General features: G+C 35.0%; 1 pseudogene; it reads right to left on the reverse strand.

Annotated features, from left to right (window-relative positions):
• Positions 1-734: 734 nt before the first annotated feature.
• On the reverse strand, positions 735-1,254 carry LOC105991696 (annotated as a pseudogene).
• Between the last annotated feature and the right edge of the window lie 5,968 nt (positions 1,255-7,222).

The raw sequence follows: 7,222 nt of genomic DNA on the forward strand, positions 1-7,222 counted from the left end.
TGGATCATATGTCTATCCATAACTCAGGCTATTTGAATCATCTACCATGTAGAGTTGGTCCATAAGTATAGCCATTTGAAAGAAAGATTTTTTTTGTTCGCATGGGACCAAAAAAGGGGGATCAATGATAGGAGGATCATAGCATTCAACTGTTCAAAGAAATTTCTGTGTGTTATAGCCACCTGTTAGTATGAGTGTGCCATTCATTCCGCTGTCCCCAGACCAGGCCATGAAAACTGCATAGGACCCATGGGTATTAACTCATTTGGTTTTATTGCAAAGTATCAACTCTTGATGAGTGTTGGAATACATGGTGAGCAATGTAGCCTGTTTCACCTATGAAGAAAGTTTGGATAGACTGTATTGAAATTCAGAACAACCAGGCACAAGCTAAGTATTACCTAAGTCTTTTCTGAAGCAATGCTTCTCACCATTGTGTGGGGCTTTGCACAGCATCATTTGGAGAAGAAAGATATCCAGTTGAAAATCTATGCTTATTGCTGTTTACAGGTGGTAGCTCTTCTTACCTGAATTGAATGTGGAATTCACCACCAAACAGATCAGCCTGTGCATCTCAAACATCAAGCATCAAGCAATGTGTCCAAGGTGAAATCTTAAATCTCCTCCATCAACTCTTCCAGAATGTATCTATTCTTCTGGGTGCTACTCTGCATCCAACCAATTATCTTCACACAGTATGCTCATGCATTATTGTTAATTTTAGTCATGGCTACTTAAGGCCATTCCTTCTCTACTGAAATTGCTACAGGAACGTAAGCATCTACCTTATTCGATGAACATGAGTCTCCCATACAACCTGCAAAGTTCCACTAAGAAATACAGCTGGTAACATCTAGTCTGGATAGGAAATAATTGCCATGATACTGTTTTAATGAACATATCTTCAATTAATTTTTCCATGTCCACGTGCTCCCAAGTAAATGTCTTTCAAAATTTCTTAGCTGCTTTCAACAGAGCAGTGTGCAGATAATCCAACAAGACATCAAAAGCTTCTGGATTGAGATTATCCAATTTAACACAAGAAATTTCATGAAAATCACTCTTGTGACTACAGCTTTCAAGTAAATTGGGACTGCAGCAAGCTGGTACTGCTCTGTGTACTAAAATCTCCAGGCCACAGACCTGAAGTCAAACATCACACAACTGGCTACTTTTCCTCAGGGCATTTACTATGACAACAGAAGACTCAATAACATTTTCATCTTCAAACCTCTAATATGTGTTAGGGATCATTTTCCTTTTAAATTGATCTTGTATGTTGGTGAGTGATGTATTTCTGGCAAGTCAAGTGATCCAAAGTTAAAGGAGTGCTGAAATGAAGCACTTTCTCAAAGTAGGAAGAGAGGTGCTGAGGTGAAGTTAGATCTATCATAAGCTCTAATGGTAGTTTCAGAACTCTCAGGCTTGAAAATGATGAAATCAAATCCTTAAAAGCTACAGACACAAATTACTTCTGTGATAATCAGGTTTATCTCTGAAGAGACTGAAAAATATAGCCCTGTGCTCTCAGCAGGATGTAGGAGGAACAGACAGCAACTAGAAAGACTCAGAGGGCAGTCAGTGACTGAGGAAGGAGAAATTCTACCCCCACTGCAAAATCTGCAATCCAGGACCAAGCCAGGCAGGACACAGATGAACATTTGCTCACAGACACAACCACATGAAAGCAGAAGGCAGGGAAACTGAATCCAGTGGCTTCCAGCCACAGACTTGCATGTGTGTACCAGAGACCAATAGGTTTACTACTTTTCAATGAATTGCTTCCTTGGGCTTAAATATGTAAATATGTTGTCTAATCTTGGTCCTGTCTTTTCATATCTTTTATATTTTTTACTATCTTTTAATCATTGAACTTCTTTTTAGAATCACAAATGAGTATAAACTGAGCTTACTCTACACTTGATGAATAGTTGTTTTTATTTTTTATAGTTGTTTTTATTTTTTAAGCACAAACACATTGATTGACTCATATACTTCTTACCTAAGGATTTGTTTGTGAAAGCTTGCTTTCTGTATAGAAGCAACCTGCATATTCATTCTAGTTGTCAAAATGAGCACTTTTTACAAAGATAAGGATTCCAACAAACTTCGTCTATGGAAATACTCAAATACCCTTCTGTTGTATTGAATTTTCGTGAGTGTGTGTGTGTGTGTGTGTGTGTGTGTGTGTGTGTGTGTGTAAAGAATACTGTGTAGAGGGGTTAGAGTTACATAAGTAGGTTAATGAATACATTTCCTATCAAGCTTGTTACCTCCTCCTTTCTTTTTCCCCTACCATCCCTTCCCTCCCCACCACCCCAACTCCTCCCTACCTCCCATCTGAAATTGTAAAGTTCTTTTTCAATATAGTGTCTTGTACATCTCATTGTTACAATGGGTCAACCTGTATCCTTATTTAAACATTTTCTTATATCCCTTCCCCTCCCCAGATTATAAAAATGTATATGCAAGATGCAGGACACCAGAATCAAATACAGTGAAAATGGGGGTTATACCATGGGGGAAGAACAAACATACATAAGAAACAAAAGTATCACATAGTGCATTATAAGTACATTAAAAATAATATCAAGAAAGGAAAAAAAACACTTGTATGCCTGTCTTGGGTTTCACTTCGCTTACCATCTGCTTATATGATCATATGTATGTAGCTTTTTACCTTTTCTGCTAGTTCTAGAAATGTACTAATTATTACAAATAAGGGAAACCATGGAATCTATGTTTTTTGGGGCCTGGCTTACTTCACTTAATATAATTTTTCCAAGTCTTTGCATTTCCTAACAAATGTGGCAATGCCATTCTTTCTGATCGAGGCATAGAATTTCATTGTGTATATATACCGCATTTTCTTGATCCATTCATCTACTGAGGGGCATCTGGGTTGGTTCCATATCTTAAGCTATGGTGAATTTTCTTTTCAAAAAATTGTTATTTTTGCCAGGAAGTGTCTGAGATTATCGTCTACTACTCTTTGTCTACTATTCAGAAAGCCTGACTGTTCAATTCAGGCCATGCAGATAAATTTACAAACAAGACAAAAGGTACAGAAAATAAACACATTTACAAAGGAGAAAACAAAAACAAACACAGAAATAACAAAAAAATCTCTTGTTTCCATTTTTTCCTAGATTTAACCTATATGGAATTAATAAATTTGATAAGAAACATAACTGTCACCTTACTTATGTACCTGTAACCCTTCTAATTTTTCTAAAAAAATTTTCTAAAAAATTTGCTAAGTGGAAAAAAGAAATATCAACAAAGTATTAGAGATTATATAAAGGATCACAAAAAATTAAAAAAAAACTGAAGATATCCTTCTTTCTGTGATATAAAAGGATAATCATCTGTTACAACATATAGCATTATATGATAGAAAATGTATTTGATATATATCATATATGATATGTATAATAAATATGTATATATACCACCAATAACATTAAAACCTAAATCACTAAAACCATCAGTGACAAATTGGATTTTCTTGTCACAATAACTGAAATATCATAGATTCAAGAGAGAACTCCAATAGTGTAATTCCTTAGATAAGTAAATTCAAAATTCAACAAAAAGAACACCAGGAAATAGGTCATAAAGAGAGGAGCAGAGTAATGATGATGGGAATGGAAGGAAAGGCAGTCAAGAGGTCAATGCACATCCTACAAAATTAAGAAAAGTGAGGGGAGGGGTGAGTTGGGAGAGATGGGTGAGAATGTTGAAAGCGGTGACATGGATCAAAGTGTATTGTATTCATAGACTGTATTGTTATATTGTAACTCTTTTGTACACCTACTTAAAGATAGCAATACACTTTTAAAAAGAATCATTAAAGATAAAAAGTTCAAAATATGTATTTGAAATGAAGCATCTTCATGGAACTGAACTTGTAATTTTAACACCATACTGCTATGTCCTAAGGTAAAAGTGGAAACGCAAAAAAAAAAATCACATGACAATATTGATTTCACTCATTTTCTCTCATTTCTGTTCGTTTAGGAACTGATAACTGCATTCCAAGAAAATATATAGGAAGTTAAGTGTAGATCATCAAAGATTGGTACAAGTGAAAGGCAATTTCCATTAAGAAACAAGCTCAGTAATCTTGTAAGAACACATCCTTGAATCTTGGAAATGTTTGTCTCTGCAAATCCCTTCTCTCCTCTGGGATGGAGTTGGAATTTGTCTTGCAACCATGGGTGAGTTACAGGCATAAGTGATGTCAGTGTATTCACCATACCTCTCTATGTACTGGAATATTATCTCCTAAGATGCTGTCTTATTCCTCACTAGACACACATAAAGAAACCCATGTAGAAGGACGAAATAATCTAATGTTCAGTCCACTTCATGTATTGTCTTAGCCTAGAGATTTCTATTTCTCTGTGGAGTTAGACCAATCATGGAAGGTTAATCAAACTTCCTGTATAAATAGCTTCCATTGTTTTGAACTTAATGGTACAATTTAATATGTATACTTAGTAAAGTGTATTTGAATCACTACATTTAAATTTTATTTTTTAGTGGGAGTAAACAAGGGAGGGCATAGCAAATTTTGAAAAGAATTGTACTCATTTCTTTACCTAAATAACTGTAACCCCTCTGTACATCACCTTTACAATAAAAACAAAAGTTAACCAAAAAACTTATTTTTCTCATATAAATAGCACTAAAGTTCCATAGCTATAAGGTATGTATAGATAAACTGTATGTGTTTTCTTCACAAAATTCTTAACCCTACACAGTATTAAGAGTTTCGAATACTTGATGAATAGTTACAGGCATATAGCTTATAAACATGCAAGATGTCTTTATGCTATTTTATCCAATTATGTGGGTATGCATGACATTATTTCAGTTCAAGCTGAGGAAATGAAAAACAAAGGTTTTTTGTTGTTGTTTTTTTTTTTGTCAGTGTGGGTCTTGAACTCTGGGCTTGGGCACTGTACCTCAGCTCTTTTTTTTTTCCTTTATTTTTTTTTATTCATCTCAAGGTGAGCACTCTACTGCTTGGGCCACAGCACCACTTCTTGTTTTCTGAGTGTTTCATTGGAGATAAGAGTCTCATGGACTTTCCTGCCTGGGCTGGCTTTGAACCATGATCCTTAGATCTCAGCCTCCTGAGTAGCTAGGATTACAGGCATGAGCCACTGGCTCCAGGCAAAACAAACATTTTTGAAGCAACAATTTTCTTAATTTCTAACTAAATAAAACTGTTTTAGGTATGTGCACATGAAAGATCAAAAGAAATGTAATGAGAAGGGGAACACAATAGAAAAGAAAAAAATCAGTTTCCTTGGGTCATATGAGTAAGTTTATATGCCTATAAATGAACAAGAAAATAAGTAAGAAGACTCCTTGGACTGCAGCTTCAGGATTTGTTAAACTCTATATCTGTGTGATGATAAAATTAGTAATTCCATTAGATTTCCAAATTCATAGCTTTAGCATTCATTATAATTACTATTGCAATTATCCATTTTATATTTGGCATTTTTATATAATTTTCAATTTGATCATTTCCATATCAGAAGTTGTTACCTTTTTCTGTACTAGTTTAATACAATCTTGACAATTATTCATAACCATACTTTAAAAATCTCATTAAACATTTCATTTGATAGATGCTCTCTCCTAATACAATGAGATTCATAGGTATCTCAGAACATTATAAAACTTGTCCATATTACCACAAAATAGTAAAGTATGAAGCTGTTTAGAATCTTCCTTGTAATTATTATTCAGTGTTGAACACTGAACTGCACACATAGCAAATAATAAATAGTATTGATTTAATTGATAAAGTGAACTATCTGTAATATAATTATCAGGTGGAAAACTGATGGTTGGAAAATCTGGTGCAAATGTTAGTGTATGATTAATCATTACAGGTCTAAGTTTCATAATTAAACTTAAGGGTTAAAAAGATACCCCTTACTCAAAATGTCTTACCATAAAAATCTTCGTATTATACCCTTCTGTGCTTATTATAGGGAGCAGTCAAGTTAGGTAATTGTTGAAATTTCACATAAAAAAGAAGTGGACTTATTTTGGGTTTCATTCCCCTAACATTTTGAACCCCAAGATAAATATTCAAATGTTTTTTTTCTTTCATGCAATTTTTTCTAACATATTTATAAGATGATTTCTTTGTTGTTTTGTATGTCCTTCCCCTGCGGTATAATCCCTGCTTTCACTGTATTTGATGTTGGTATAATTTGTGGAGGGGAAGGGAAAAAAACAAATCATTTAACTAGGGATACAGGAGGACCATTGCAACAATGATATGTACAAGTCATCATGTCGAAAAATGAACTTTACAACTTTGGTGGGGAGGAGGGAGGATGGGGTTGGGAAAGGGAGGGAGTATGGGAAGGAATAGGAAGGGGAAACAAAAGAGAAGGCTACAATGCTTGAAAAGAAATGTACTCATTATCTTGCCCATGTAATTGTAACTCCTCTGTATGGTATTCTCACAAAAAAAGAGATGTGTACTTTAAATGTACCACAATTTCTTTTTGTTCAGATGTGTTAAAATGGTCAACACCATGCCCACAAAATAATTTTTGCCAGTTGTCTGGCCCTCGGCTTTGGAGTAATTTAGGCCAATAACAATAGAAGCTTGGTGTGATAGAATTGGAAAATTGGGGTAGAGTACCAGAAATATGTTTTAAGGATTGTCTCACTTAAATATTAAAGTTTACTTCAAGACAACTGGTGCTTTATCGCTAAGAAATAGCTAAGCCTGTAAGGATATATTCCTCTTTAAGCTCACAAACTCTTTTTTTTGGGTCCAGTCGTGGGGCCTGGGCGCTGTCCCTCAGCTCTTCAACTCAAGGCTAGCGCTCTACCACTTGAGCCACAGCACCACTTCCGGCTTTTTTCTTTTTGCTTATGTGGTGCTGAGGAATCGAACCCAGGACCTCAGGCATGCAAGGCAAGCACTCTACCACTGAGCCACCTTCCCAGCCCCTAAGCTCACAAACTCTTGAGTTGTTAAAGCCTCATTTTTTGAAAAAAGAGAGAAAACAAGGCATTAAAGTAAGAGTAGGAAGTTTGCATTTATTGTTGGGCCATATATGTCATATTCACTGTCTGTATATTAGTAAGTCTATATTTGTTATCCTTTTAAAAATTAATGTATTATTAAGTAGTTGCATAAAGAGGTTACAATTCTATAAGTCAGGTTATGAGGACAATG

This window comes from Dipodomys ordii, unplaced genomic scaffold (assembly GCF_000151885.1).
Source record: "Dipodomys ordii isolate 6190 unplaced genomic scaffold, Dord_2.0 Scaffold76, whole genome shotgun sequence".
NCBI classification, from domain to species: Eukaryota; Metazoa; Chordata; class Mammalia; order Rodentia; family Heteromyidae; genus Dipodomys; species Dipodomys ordii.